This window comes from Pezoporus wallicus, unplaced genomic scaffold, assembly GCF_028554395.1.
Source record: "Pezoporus wallicus isolate ANWC-B61680 ecotype Strahan unplaced genomic scaffold, APGP_CSIRO_Pwel_v1 contig_3952, whole genome shotgun sequence".
NCBI classification, from domain to species: domain Eukaryota; kingdom Metazoa; phylum Chordata; class Aves; order Psittaciformes; family Psittacidae; genus Pezoporus; species Pezoporus wallicus.
Window position 1 is genome coordinate 9,318,967 of NW_026635034.1, and position 15,312 is coordinate 9,334,278.

The 15,312-nt window shown below is 42.1% G+C and overlaps 1 long non-coding RNA gene across 1 annotated transcript in view; it reads left to right on the top strand.

Annotated features, from left to right (window-relative positions):
- Window positions 1-14,435, top strand: part of LOC130592973 (uncharacterized) — a 28,642-nt gene extending 14,207 nt beyond the window's left edge. The window contains exons 2-4 of the long non-coding RNA XR_008970726.1: window positions 11,283-11,525; window positions 12,739-12,965; window positions 13,614-14,435. This is a non-coding gene — a long non-coding RNA (uncharacterized LOC130592973). The remainder of the gene's footprint in view (window positions 1-11,282; window positions 11,526-12,738; window positions 12,966-13,613) is intronic.
- Window positions 14,436-15,312: the final 877 nt, after the last annotated feature.

Consider the following 15,312-nt stretch of genomic DNA (forward strand, 5'->3'; position numbering starts at 1 on the left):
CCCTCCACAGCGCTGCTACCTGGCACTGAGTCCCTGCTACCCCAACAAGGGGGTCAGGGGCAATCAATTTAAAGGAACTAACTTGCTGAATTCATTACAGATCCTGTAGAAGGTTTCCCAGGATTCCGGGCTATATCCAGCCCAATAAGTGACATTTTGCATACTTTCACTTGGGTGCAGCAGTTTTACATTCGGGCTTAGCATTAGCCATTGCAGAAAGGGCTGTGAAACACAGGGCTATAAAGCAGTTGCTGGTGAACCTGGTTCTCTGTTGCTGAAGCCACAGGGAGAAAGGAGGTCAGCACAACATGGTGTGTGCAGCCCTGCAGTTTTCCACTTCCATGATCTATCTTGCATCCAGGATAGCACCGTGTCCTGTTGCGGGCTGAGCCAGTGCCCCTGGATAAGCTTTCCAGCTGCAAAACACTTGGCTGGTACAAAAGGTAAACCTACATCATTTCATTAGAGCTCAGAGTAATTGAAGAGTCATCAGTTCTGTTTGGCTGATTGACAAGGAGATATGTAAATGTAAAAATTTATTTTGTTAATTTTACAATAATTAGGAAAGCTACTATGTTACAGAATCTAATGCTGGGCACCCTGACAGGTTAACACTTCTTACAGTAATATCCTCCTTGAATTAGGTTTTAATGCATTTTGAGATGGTTAAGTCCGGCTTGGAAAGAAATTGAGATGGTTCTGGTTTATGAAGGGTTTACTGCGGTTTTTCACAGACATAGGTACTTTTTTTTATGCATGTGTCAAAATAAAGTTGTAGATGTCAAAGAATATTTTGAGTTTTCAAGTCTGAGGTTCAAATTAGTTATTGGTGTAACTGCCATAGAGGTAACCAATGATCTGACCTAGATTCTGGACTTTAGACAAATTTTATCATCCCAAAGGATTATGTAGAGTTTACTTATCAGGAGGAGAACCCAGTCACCTTTCTCTGCCCCTTGTCTAAGGACTGGACTTTGCAGCCACCTTTGCAGTGGATACCTTGTCAAGGAAATGTCTCAGCGTGATGTATAATGAATGGGACTTGCTGAGTGCCAGGAAGAAACCATGCTGCCTTGCTTCTGTACATAGAGACGTGAATAGGCTGAGGGTCACAGAGATCTGTAGACAACCAAAGCCTGAAACTGTTTATAGTTATGCAAGTTCCTGGTTTTCATCGATCTTCATTCGCTAAATCTGGACACTGGGCTACTGGAAATAGCTCCACCTCTCACCTCTCTCCAATGCTTATGAAGTGCATTGTTTTGTTTTAAATTAGTGGTGAAATTGAAGGGAATCCCTATTTTAAGCCTCCCAAAATATTTGGAGGCTATAAACCCCTGGTTGAACTAGAGTTTACATTTGCATGTTTCTCTCCCATTTTATAGTGAAGCGATTGATCTGTGTAAAGTGATTCTATCTCGTACTGAGAATGGCAGCACATAGTGCCTCGATACTTTATATGAACAATTCCTGTTTTTAATGTTTTATTAATCTTAACCTGAGACATTGTATGTTACTGTTTAATTGCTTAGCTGCAGTTGCTCTTGTACTGAACAGCCTTGGAAGAAAGAAGAAGTATGGGGTGGTTATTGTCCAAAATACAACTGGATTTCAAAACTAAGTTTGTTTCACTTCTTAGAATTTAAATCAGCAATATGGCTGTTAGATGCCATTCACCTCAAAGGAGAAGACCATAATCCAGCTGTTGAATCCATCACACAGAACATCTGTGTGATTTAGCCAGGACTATCTGACTCTTTGCAGGGTCCCAAGCAGGACTGATATTATTCTTTCCAAAAAGGAAGGAGAAGTAAAATATCTTCATTTAGCTGCTAAGGAAAAACATGCCTCTCAGGTCTGAGAGATTTAGACCTTCTTTGAAGTGTGCTGCATATGGATATTCCCAGACATGAGATGAAAACTGCTTGTCTCAGTTGTGTTTCTTTGACAGGACCTAGTCAATCTGAAAAGGCATTTCTCTTATACTCAGATAATTTTTGTACTGTTCTATTTCTGGCTTAACAACTTTCCTGTTTAAATCACTGCAAAACATCAGCTAAGCAAAACTGCACTTTACTGATCCACGACCAAAGTGTTAGCATATTGTGGTTGCAGAAAGCATAAAAAGGACAGATTGGAGGAAGGGAAAGAATTTTCATTAAGAGATTAATTAGACAAAACAAGGCAATAAAAGAGACTCCAAAAGGCTCACTCTTCAGAGATTTCCATAATTGTGCTCTTTACAAGCCAGTTTAATCACCCAAAGAAAGAACCAATAGGCAGATGAGGAAGTGGTCAATAAGAAACTATAACTGACCACTGCATTACTGGGGTATCTCATACACATCAGGCCAAATCTCTGGATTGCCAAAGTAACGCAATAATGAATCCTGACCCATGTTTGTATCACTGAGGTCTTGTTCTATTCTGGGAAAAAAATAGATCCACTTAAATTTTCCCCTCTCATCTCAGGGCTGCTGGCATACATATAGGATATATATTTTGGAGGTCAAATAAATCAATGAGAAGCAAACCAAACCAGAGTTATGGTAAACAAACAGCCTAATTTTATTAACCGATTCAGAACAATAATTTTCCTATTATTTTTTTCTGTGCTTGTTCCTCAAAAGCTTTAGTGGAATAAACAATAGAAAAAAGAAAATGAATATGTAAAGTATCTCAGTCTCTTCCCACATGTAATAAAATGAAAACAAATGTTCTCACTTCTACAAACTCCACCACATCAAATTAATAATGGAAAACATCACATCAAAGCACTCTTTGTGCTCAATAGCCTGTGGCACATTTGGACTCATCAATAGATGTTCAACAATATTACAACTTGTTTAAATCTTAGTAAAGTAGTGTTATGTACTATTGTTATTGACTTTCTTTTTCTAATTATCACCCAAAGGTGACAGATGATACAGCACTAATGATCAGACTGTTTAAGAGCTGAATCAGCTTAGAATCCCAACTCATTAAACCCCAGCAGGACTAAAAGATTCCTTGCACTTTAAGGCTAAAAGCTTCACCTTGCTGACAACGTTTTGGTCAGTTATACAGGACACACCACCAGGAGATTTAAGGTGTTTTTTTTTCACTGAGAGTATCTTTGGAGCTTTTAAGGATTCTAGTGCAGGTTAAGTGTCTGAATACTTAAAATGTGTGAAATGGATTTAACTGTCATGATAAAGAAAATATTTGCAGAACCTGTTTTGTTATGCTGAATCTCCCCTGAACCTGTTTAAGCTAATAGTAAAACTGCTCTTGATTTTAATAGAAGGTGAAGTCAATAGAAGTTGCAGATCCATGGCATTTTTTTTTCTTTTAATCCATTTCTCTCGGTCTGCTTGGAAGCAGGGACCACAATGGTGTGTCTGTGGTGTGTTCTGGTCAACCTCAACCTGGTACAAAATTCATTATTTTTTATGAAATTAACTGGTTTGGCAACAAAATGTGCCATTTTTACACTTCCGTTTTAGGAATACATTGGCTTAGGTTTATTTTTGTTGTTTCATTTGATATAGGTAGGGAACAAAATTCCTAATGCTATCCTTGAGTATGAGAAATGACAGCCGTGCCACTGGGGGGTGGAGGAGATGCAGTATGACAGCCATCTGCCTGTATGTTCCAGCTTGTCTCAAGAAACCAGACTCTTCCAAGACTCCTGAATACTTTTAAAAGGGCATAAGCTAAATAGCATCTTGACTGTCTTGCTGCTCCTCTACTCTACATTGTATTTGCTCTATTTGGTTTGTGCTACTATCGATACTCCTGGACTAAAAGCTCTAAGACTCTCAAAATCTGATGCAGCTTGCTCACAAACTGACCACCTAAGACAGCAATGAGCTCCATTATCAAGTCTGTCACAAAAGAAGTACTTGTTTGCAGTTTAAGAATGGTTCAGGTGGAACTGCATTATGAGAAAACCATAAATGAGAATTAGTAAAAAATTGATGTCAGACTATAGTAAAGCCCATTCACTTCCCACAAACGCTGTGGTGCCTCTTGCCCAACAATTATGTGTGAGCTGGAGGTTTCAGGATGCTTGTAAGATGCTTATTCTCTCTCTCCCATGTTTTTACAGCCCGCCTGGGACCTTTGTAGACTTAGGCTCATTAATCCCCCCGTAAAAGGCTTGGGTATCAGGTGCCTCCATGACCAGCATTCAGACCATTTGAGCAATTAGAGAGAAATACCACAGATCACTCTTAATTCTCTGTAAAGTTTGACTATAAACATGCAACTCTGACAGCCTACTCTGACAGTGTAGCCACAATACAAACATTCCATCCTACCAATTTTCCTACCGGGTGTTAAGGCAAGACATTTCAAAACTGGAGTCCAGCAGAACTTCAATCCCAAGTGTTCACACAGGGAAGTACCACCCATTTGTCTACAAGGAGAATTAGAGTTCTGATTTGCAATACAGATTCCCAACATGAAAATACTCTTAAGCCTTTATTTTCAGAGGTTTAGACTGCTTAAAGTTAACTTGGTAAGAAACCAGCTAAGGCATAACAAGTAAAGAGCTAGCAGAAACAGAGCATCCAAACGCAGAGAATACACAAGTTTCAGTCAAAACAGAACTACTATTTCTTGAGAAGCAGCTCTAATAATTTACAGGTTTTCACTCCACAAATATTTATTTATTTGCGGTCTCTAACAGCAACAGTTGAACCAGAGATCTCCTGAGCTAAAAGTTTACCAAGGTTAAACTAAGGGATGTGGATACACTAAACTCATCTTTTGTGGCTCTGTTGAGAGAAATGCTGTAACTGGGAAGTTTGATGCATGCCTAAAGATGCTTGTGTACAGCATTTGAAATCCTCACCTGGAAAAACTTCCATTCACTTGACAGTGACCAGAACTAGAAGCTACCTTGCACTTAAAGCCCAGACACTTCATCTTATAGTGTGCTATCCCTCGTGAAGGACACAGATGATGGTTTTTCCAATAAGCTGTGTTACTTCTGCATGCAGATCTAAAGGAATTAACTTTTAAAAGATCAGGCAATAGTCACTCTGATCTCTAGATCTACTTTCTCCCATTCAGGCCTCATGTTATAATTCAGGCTGGTAGTTACCCAGTTTGCCAGGTCACATTCCTTAAGAACAAAGTAAATGAAACTATTAGATCTTATTACAAGGACAGGATTAGCAACTGAAAACTTCCCTGTGAACTGCCATCTAATAATTTATGACAGTTTTGATGTTTCTTGGCAACCAGATTTACAGATTAATAAGTCCATAGTTCACCTCTGATATTTTCTTTCCCCCTATCACCAGCTTTTGGACCTTGTAACGTTCTGTTCATTTTCACTTTAGTGAACTTCACTGTAGCGCACAGACAGTGCAGGACTGGCAGCAGTGCAGCAGTTACAGCCCAGGAAAGATTTTATCTCAGAATTAAATGAAATCCATGTGTTAAAGGGGCACAGCAGCGAAGTGCAGAGCAAGTTTTTCTGCCTGATGTGTGAACAGAGTGAAAACACAAAAATATCTTTGGAAAGAACCTTCCCACATCAACTATTTTTGTGCCATGAGCTTCCCCTCCTGCCCCCTGCAGACACACCTCAAGTTCACAAATGATGCCTTGCTCTTTTTTCACTTTCTTTTGTAAGACTACTCATATGCTAAACTGGCCACAGACTTGCCAAACCGTAGACATTGTGCAGGTCAATGAATATTGTAAATCCCAAATTACACAGGATTATATTCTGGGAAAATGCTTTTCCCTCCCCCCCCTCCCCCCCCCCCCCCGTTGATTGTGACTGAATCTCTTGTGCATTTTGGGTGGGTTTGAGTCCATGTCCAAATGATACATCTGGCTTTACTTTTGATGAGGACATAAAACTCAGTTTGGATGCTCATGTCTCAGCTGTGCAGTCCCCAGAGGATGCCAGGTAGGCAGCATTTGAACACCGCTAGCTATTTACCAGAGCTATTACCAGAGCTATTTACTTTGGAGATACATAATAAGGGCTAAAATTTCCTTTTCAATATTGACATTCAATGGAAAGGTTGCCTGTTTCTCTGGGAGTCTTTCAAAACAGGTTCCCAGCAATTCCCCCATTTCCCCTTCTCTACATATCTCACTCCTGAAGCCTGTAGCTGCAAGCACCATTCTTCTTTGCTGCTTGTCAGAATGAGCAATTAATGGCTCCAAAGAGTTGCTTTGAATGACCTATGTAGTCCCACCCACAGGAACTGGCTCTGAGATAGCCGTGCCAAGTAGTTTCACGGGAATCCACAGCAGAGCAATAGTTTTGCCCAGAAGTCATAATATTTTGGATGAAATTGTGAATCAGTTTTTAGCTTTGTGCTATGAGCTTCAGGCTACTTTTTAAATTCTCCCCCGAAGCTTACTGTTTTTTACATGAAGAGGCCATATGTCATAATAAACATCAGGCTTAGGAGCAGCTCACACTCTAAATGTCAGGCTACAAAGCTACCTTTAAAGATTAAATCTCTGCCCTCTTCAAAAGGGAGGTTGAAGGGAAAGATGGAGAAATTCCAAATACAGAGAACCTTACAAATAAAGTGAAGTTTACTACTAACAAAACGTATCTTGTGAAAACACACTTGGTGCTTTGCTGTTGGAGCTGCCCTTGATAAAATGTGGGTGTCATTTGGAAAGGACATCATTTCCAATGAATTCTGAAAGTGTCACACAGAGTATTGATTGATCGAGTCTTGCCGTCAGCGTGACCAGGGCCAGCAAAGAGCTATCCCTGTGATCCAATTTTCAGAGCTCACAGACACCTCCAGTCCCAGGCAAATGGCGTCAGCAAGTGGCAGGAGGGATCTGGGGGAGGGGAGCAGGAGGGAATCGTAGAGGGGAGAGTTGTTGTCCTGCATCTGCTTGTCTAAGCATTAAATGTTATTAGCCACAAGCATGGCACCCTCACTGTGGGAAAGGCTGCTGTATTTCTGGCTTTTGTGTTGCCAGCAGTGCCAAACCATTTGTAAGTCAGAAGTAGGTTCTTATCAGCAACATACACCCTGATAAGATCATGGTTTTTATGATTCCATCAGTGTTCAGCCAGTTTCCCGCTTCTCCCTACAGACGTGTACACCCAGCAAAGAGGTGGGCAAGGGCATGCAGACTGCACAGCCACTGCTTTCCAAACACAGCTCTGGCAGTAGGAAGCCACCGGCATGCTGCCCGCCTGCCCCATGTGCCACTCTGGCACAGGGCTTGGGAAGCAGATTCTCCCCATGCCAAATGCAGAGCCAGCTTTGGGCTCTAGTGTAATACTTTGGACCTGCTATTTACAGAGGCTCAGGTACTAAACCAATTAATCTTGTAGGAGAAGCTGGAGAGGGAAATTATCGACACCCATTATGAAGCTGAGTAATCTCAAAAGGAAACTGTTGTCTCAGCCTGAGCGACTCCTGGCTTCGTTCTGAAAGCACTGGTGAGGTGTTCACAGGGATGGCTCCCACCGCTGCACAATTAGGGATGTGCCTTGATTTGCCCACATTAAACAGGAAGAAATATCATGTGGGATACTAGCAAAACAAATCCTTTGCCGGGCTTTAGGCACCAAGCTCTGGTAAAACAACAGGAAAAATGAAATAATGGAGAACAAGAATAAAAGGAGAGCAAGTGGTTAAGAGAAATGGGGGGATTTGCTGTTTGTATGAGACTGGTGAGGAAAGAAAGACTAAGTGGGATGAATGAATTACGAATGCCTTCTCATTATACACCAGATGATTATGTGCCAACTCATTGTTACTCAATATATGAAATATTTGCTCCTGCTGTATTGTTTCCTCTTGTAGCAAGTGACATGAAATCTTCTTCATTACTTTTGAAAGGAAATTACTTTTTTCTCTTATAATTATTTATGTATTCAAATAAACCTAGCAACTGATGTGCTTTGTCAGACATTTCTGATTAAAAAAGTTGAAATATAGATAGCACTGGAAAAAAAAAAACAAATGTAAACAATAATTTAAAAATAACAATCATTTCCTAAAAAAAATAATTCAAGAAAAGCAGGCTTTAATCAAACTGAGACAAAAGGTGCCCGAAAGTATTGTGGGATTTGCAGCTATTTTTTATTGAACAGAAAAATTAAGGCCCTGAGCTTCTAATGAGATTTTGCAGACAGAGACCAACACCAACACATAACTATTTACTCTATTTAACAGACTCATTTCAAGATCAGTATCTATATCTGTAAATATTTCTGGCTAAACCTGAGGATCTCTCACATCTGAGTGAATATAGCACAGCAAAAGCAAGGCTCCTCAACTAGTTATCTTGTAATTTGTTTCCTATAAAGTAAATATCTTGCTTTAAAAAGCGCATATGGAACTGAAATTCTTGCTAGGCATCCAGAAAATACATTCTACACTTTGCACTATGAATTTACCAAGCATAATTAATAACAAAGACAGCAGATGCAGTGAAGATACATAGTAAAGCCTCCTACAGGATACACTATGTTTGCATAGAGAGCATAACACCACTTCAAGCCACAAGCAAATCAATCAAAGTCAACATCTATTTCCAAGTGATTTAAAATAGAACAAAAGTAACTAATTTAATGAATTTTTCATTACAAGCCCTCCACTCCACCACAGATGAACTAAAAAAAAATCTACAAAACAATCATACAGCATGAGAGAGAGAAACCAAATTCTCCTTACCTTAGGAAGGACTGCTACCAGCCGATCTAAATTAGGCTAAGCACAAGCAATGCGCTTGGGCTGAAAAGCCCTTGTTAAGCCTCTGCTTATTTTATGCTGCCTGAGCAGGTGTGTGTGTGTCTCCTAACAGTTGCACCTGAAATTTAAGTTGCCCTCTACTTCCCCCAGTAGAGACTTTATTCCATGGTTCCTAACTTTGCTAAGGAGTTTAACTGCAGAGATCTGTGTTTCTCTTTCTGTGTATCAGATCTCACAACTGGCTGCAGCTGACTTCTTTTTCAGAAAGTTTTGACAGGCATGGGCATATCTGAAAAACCTCACTGCTATCAGGCAATACACATACTATCTGTGTCATGGGCCACCTCACCAAATAGGCTTTCTTTGGAGCAAAACCTTATCTGTATCTCAACATAACATCCAAGTGTTCATGGGATGAGTGCAGAGCGAGCTCATGTAACATGAAGGCCTCTGAAGTTCACTGCTTAATGAAGGCATCGCTAATTGCTATTGCATCTGCTGTTGCTCCAGATGAGTGGGACTGGTGTTGCAGTCTGTGGTTGCACTGTACACTGGCGGCAGCAAAGGGGGAGCGTTCAGATGGAAAACGCTGCCTTTCCTCATCGTTGTTGTGATGTACCTAGCCTAGAAGCCATAAAATAAGTTTGTAATAAAGTGTAGCTGTTCTGGGCACTAATATGCGAGTAGTAAAAGAGGACAATCCTGGGATTTTATTCTGAAGAGACTGAGGCAAAGTCTGTTCAAAGCTGAAGCTCCCATTAACTTCAATAGGTCCAAATACTGCAGATGATTTCTGCAGAAGTTCATCTGGGTAACCCACTTTTTGCTGCAACAGCTAAGTATTGACAAGGCCTGTTTCCATTTCCATCACTGTTCACACCTTTGTCATATCCAACTTTGACAATAGCACTGGCCCATCCAACAGAGATTAGGCAGATTTTTTTCCCCCTTAATAAATTTTCTCATTTCTTAAATTTCTTACAGCAAGTGGATATTTTGCAGAGGATCACACAGCCTAAATCAGAAAGCCAACAGGAAATTAAAGGAGAGCAAACCTTCCCTTTCATCACTCTATATTAGCACTCTATATTAGTTACTTTACTCAGTTGTTTTTTATTCTGGCTCTTTTTTTTTTATTATTTTGCATTACTAACAAGTGGAGGGGGTTTTATTTTGATCTTTCTCCAATAACCATAGCTGGTGCATCTAGGTCTGCCTTTTTGGACACCAAATGCCAAGCTGTGCTTTGATGTGTGGCATTCATGCAGCTTCCCATAAACATTCCAGGAATAAATCAGAGCATTGTGGAGCCAGCTAGTTGGCCTGTATATGTAACCTGTAGGAAGGGGCAGTTCCAGAACACCTGGCTTTTTGTAGTCTTTTCCCTTTCTTTTGCCCGGTGTTAGGATGCTCCTGTTCTCTCCTCAGAAGAGGAGAGTGTTAGTGGTCAGCACAGCCCAAGATGACAGATATTGAAGTCCAAAGCAATGACACCAGTTTTCCAGAATTTCTTGTTTTTCACAAGTAGGCAAGTAGACAAAAATCTCTTCACAGATGGTTTCCATTATGCCAAGCGAGCCCCAGTTTGGCTCCTGCTGATCTCCCAGGACAGTATCTCTGTGGCTTCTCTATCCAGAATCACTCACTTGACTACCTCATGCACTCAGAGTGCCCAGTTTCAGATTGCTGTTGGACTTGCAGAGCCCTAGTTGAGCTTGTTAATGGGAGTTTCACTGTAAGACTTACTAAATCTGAGTGAAATAAAGAACCAGAAAACACTCCAGAAAATGGAATTCTTGATTAACCAGCATTACAAAAATGTGACATGTAACTTCTGGGGAGCATTTAGGGAATATACCACATCCCATTTCACCAGATTGGACTTCAATTTTTATTCTATTATAATCTATGTACCAAAATCTGGCATTTTCTTGCCCAAATTCTATTTAAAATGAGCAGACTGTTAACTTAGCAGAGTGAATGAAAGAAAACCTTGTAAACTAAACTTTACATTTTTTGGGTACAGTTCGTTGAAGTCAGACTATTAACACCAAAGCATACTAATTCAATATACATATTTAGTTCTCAATACTATAGTGCATGAACGTAAGCTACTAAATGCAAGTAAAGAACCTGGGAGTTTTTCTACCCTTTATACTTCATCTGTGTATGCTGCACATACAAGCTGAAGTCTGTCTTGGAAAATCTGCAGATAAATGAAAGGAAGTAATCTGGTATAATGCTAGGCTTGGGCAGAAATCCCCCTCACTGCATTGGCCAAGGTCCTGCTCAGTGTGGGCAGCCGGGTGGTGGGCAGACCTTTCAGCAGACCTGCACAGAAGCAATAGTAATGCCCAGTATATGCGGCAATGGTGGTATTGCAATAGTCTTATTTGGTAAGAACAAGAAGCTGGCCACAAATCTGTTGCTTCTGAGGGCTATGAAAGAGAGAGTCTCCGTTACAAGAGGTTAAGAGGGCACATCTATCTTCAAAGAACAGGATAAGCAGCAGTTCATGGAAACCGAAAGAAACGCAAGTCCTGGAGGGAAGGCTGTGGAAGTGGGGAAGCCTGAAGCTAGACTGCTTGTCTGTCTCTGCAGGAGCCACACCACAGTGGAGATCATCTCTGCATTTGAAAAATACACATTGAAGAGCAGTCACCCTCTGGACCTGAATGGACACATGGAGACACACAGCAAGCCTGCTGCAAGTACAGCTGTCCCACCCCCTGCAAGTACTTTGCCTTTAAAAGAAAAGAAGGATGCCACTCATGCCAGCTCTCCCTAAGCAACATTGGCACTGCTTCATGTCCTGGTGCTTGTCTCATTAAGGACAGAATGAAGGTGCAATACTCTGAATAGGAATTGTTGCCTACATTATGTCAAATCCTTCATAGAAAGGAAAAAATCCAACTGTGGGGTAGAAAACCCCTGCCCGTCTTCAATCAATCCTCACTACCACCAGGCATCTAGTCAATTTTTATTCAGTCTTCTGTAGACTCGACTTCAATGAAGTGGCACAGCAGGGCCAGTGCCGGCAGCTGCCGGGTCCCACTGCCAGCACACTGGTGCTGCCGAGGAGGAGAGCCAGCAGAGCCCAGGAGGGCTGTGCAGGGGACACTGGAGTATTTCAATCCGTGCCCCAGCCCTTAATCATAAACTCGAGGTTCAAAGCCTTGCTGGGCTGCTGGCCGCTGATCCCATCTCAAGGTGATAGTCACCTCTAGCCTTTCTGCAAACTGCAAACCTACTGTCCATCCATCTTAAAGCAGCTTGACACTGGCTTCTCTACCCATTTTACAGCCAGCGAACATTTCCTATTGATTTATTGATTTCTGTCTGCCTGTGGAAGGAGCTCAGAACAGACTCTATGTGCTCTTGCAGCCTCCTGCATAGATTTTTTTCTCCCTTTTTCCCTTTTTATCCAAGCTGTGTTAGCAGTCTGTGGTGCAGCAGGAATTAGACCATGCGGGAGCCCAATTTGCTACTGGCAAATGTGCCAGGCTTTTCTTCCTCTCCCTACCCGGAATACACACCTCCACTCCCACTCTCTGCCTCCTGTCTCCTTTTCCTCAGGAAAGCCAGCAGATCCCTGCCTATCCAGCCAGTTCATCTTAGCTAAAACTTTTGCTGCTTCCCTTCAGATCTTTCCCTGTCATTAACAGGTGTTTGAAGTGCATCTAATCACTGCTTGTAACTGCGATTCCTTGATTTATACTGGGTCAGAGGAATTTCCTCTTTTCTCAGTCAATCCAGAAAAGGGCACACTCATCTGTGTGAGTACAAACCTCTGCATGTTTTAACAGACACGTTGCATGAATTTCAGAGTCCCATGGGGCATTCGATAGCTCATAGGTTTGAATTGGAGAAGGGACATACACTGCCTTCCACCCCCTAGTTGCCAGTCCAAATGGAGCCCAGGTCAGCAGTGATTGAAAGTTATTCCTGGCTGATGCCGGTTCAGAGCCTTACAAGAAATTAGTGCAGTTTCCAGACAGCTCCCAGCGGTCAGATGTCCACATCACAAAAAAGCAATCTGGCTTATCATTCTCCACAGAGAGGCAAGCATTGAGTGAGTGAGAGGCTGCTCTTTCTGGTGTCTGAGGTGGTGCCTCTAAGCTATGTCTCAGCCGTGACAGTGGGAAACTTGCTGCTGGTGGCCACAGTCTTCCTCAGCTGGGGAGCAATGTCCCACAGTCCACCTCACCCTGGCTTCAGGGCCAGTCCCAGTGTGGAGTGATGCTGATGCTTTGCCCTGCTTGAGCCCCTTGGACTGTATTTTAGGTGAGTTTGGGTTCACCTTCTTACTCTTCATCCTCCTCGTACCTCTGGCTGCCGAAGCTGCAGTAACACTTGGTCAGACAGCAAACACAATGGCATGACAGGATAAAAAGGACATTAGCAGGTAAGGGGCTGTCCTCTGTAAATACAGTCTCGCAGAGGACTGACAGAGGTTCCACTGTAGACAACTTCTGTGAAAAGCACTGCTATTTGTTTCCTGCTTCCCAGCCTTCCCTCAAAGTGCACATACCTGAGCAGGAGAGGAAAATTAAACAGCAGCCTACAGAGCTGGCAATCAAAATATGCAGCCCTGGTATCCTTTCAGGAGATCACATCTCTGCACTCACATGTGCAAACCTCCCCTTTGCCACTCCCTGAGGGAATACATACAGGCAAATATATGTATTCATACATTTGTATTTCCACTCAGACAAAAGAGGGGAAGGAGAATCCCACTGGAAATGGCTCCTCTCTTCCCTTAGAAGACCTGTGGGGGTTAATCATGTTCCTAGGCTGTGGGGCTGCAGGGGCTGAGTGCTCAACACCTCTGCTCAGACCAGGAATCTGTTTATATTCTCCTTATCCCCCTTTTACAACAGTCCTTTGGCTCAGCTTAGATTCACAGGAATTTTTGTTCCTTTATCTCCTTAGAGACTGCCCTGCTTGTGGCAAAAATGCCTTTTGTGGGCCCTCACCTGCCTTCCTTTATGTTCCCAGAGGATGCACAGACTCAGTCTGGCTGGCTAACCCCAAGCAAGACACCATCCTCACCCCTCATCTCCACTGAGCACCCTTCACAGCTGCTCCAGTTTAATCACTATCTCTCAGCATTTGATTTCTTGACTAGAATTTATAGTATCACAGAAATTGCTGTATTATTCCTTAATATTATGAGCTGGAATAGATCATCATGGACATACTTCAGAGGTATGGCGAGAGGTGCCTGCACCAAAAGCTGTACATGCTTTCCCTTCGAGAAGCTGGCCTTGTGCATAGGGAACAGGTATTTTCTCCAGAATAACTATGTAAAACAGTATGAAACCTTGTGGGCATGAGAGTTGAAAAATATATGAACAATTAAAAACTAACCCCTGTACTGGTGTTGCTTATTCTAATCTGTTGAAGATAAAGCACTGATGAGATACTGGGGACTCTGAAATGGAGATATTTGAAGCCAGAATAGGGAGAGCATGCAAAGGGAAAGCTACAGGCATGGTTAAAGGCTATGTAACCAGCAGGTATCAGGGGCTGGAGTCTGCTCTTGTTTAAACTCATATACTGCCAGCAGTGTCAATTAAATGATGCAGATTTACACCAGCACAGAATCTTGTCTGAAGTCCGCTCTCTGCCTCACGCACATGAGAAAGTGTTTACAGGGCAACTACCACTGTTCTTTAAGGAAATTGCATCTGCTCATTTTTACATTGGGTCTATCCATATGTAACTACATGCATTTCAACGGGTTACTTCTGATTTACACTGCAGGCATCGTGCATTTCCCTAGACCAACATTAACTATTTATTGATCTTCCCAGTACCCCTGTGAGGAAGGCTATTATTCCCATCATATAGACAAACAAGGATTACATTTTGGAGACTGTCTGGATCTGGTGCACACATTTGAACCTCTTTTGCCATCAATTACACTTCTTACAGCTCTTATGTTCCTCCATTTTACCCCCCGTCACCATATGTGTGCAGGAGAATGGAGAGGAAAAACAGCACAAACAATAATCCAGGTCTAAATGCAAGGTAAGTCTCTCAGGCTTATTTCACCTGATTTCTCTTTTTTATAAACACAAAAATCTCTCAGACTTCTTAAATTTGCAGAGAGCTGTTTCCAAGCCTGGCTGGTGTTCTGTTTGATGTCTCAGACTGCACCTGGAGATGGGGTGAATTTTTGGGGGTGTGTGGAGTATGGGGTTGCACCAGCAGCAGGCAGTTGGGCAGCCCCACAGCCTCGCTGCTGTCAGCTTGGGGACTGATGGGGTGGTGGGTGGCTGCAGAAAATATGGGCTGGTATTAGCATGTGCTTGGTGTGGAAAGGGAACATGGTTGCTGTGAATTAGTAAGCGGGATGTTAAAGCTTGATCCAAAGCACACTGAGTGCAGCATTAAGTCTCCCCTGGACTTCAATGTACATTGCATCAGGTCTTTAATAACATAATTCTTCAGTACGAGGTGAAGAAATCTCTCAACAGCACAGTTACTGTTTCTTGATATACTCTAAGATGCCTGGATCTCCTGCTCTGCCTGCATGCCTGCCATGCGCCAACCAAAATTACCAGCACTGCACTGTCTATGATACTTCAAAGTTTCAGCCATTCAACAGACCTAACCAAATCTCCAG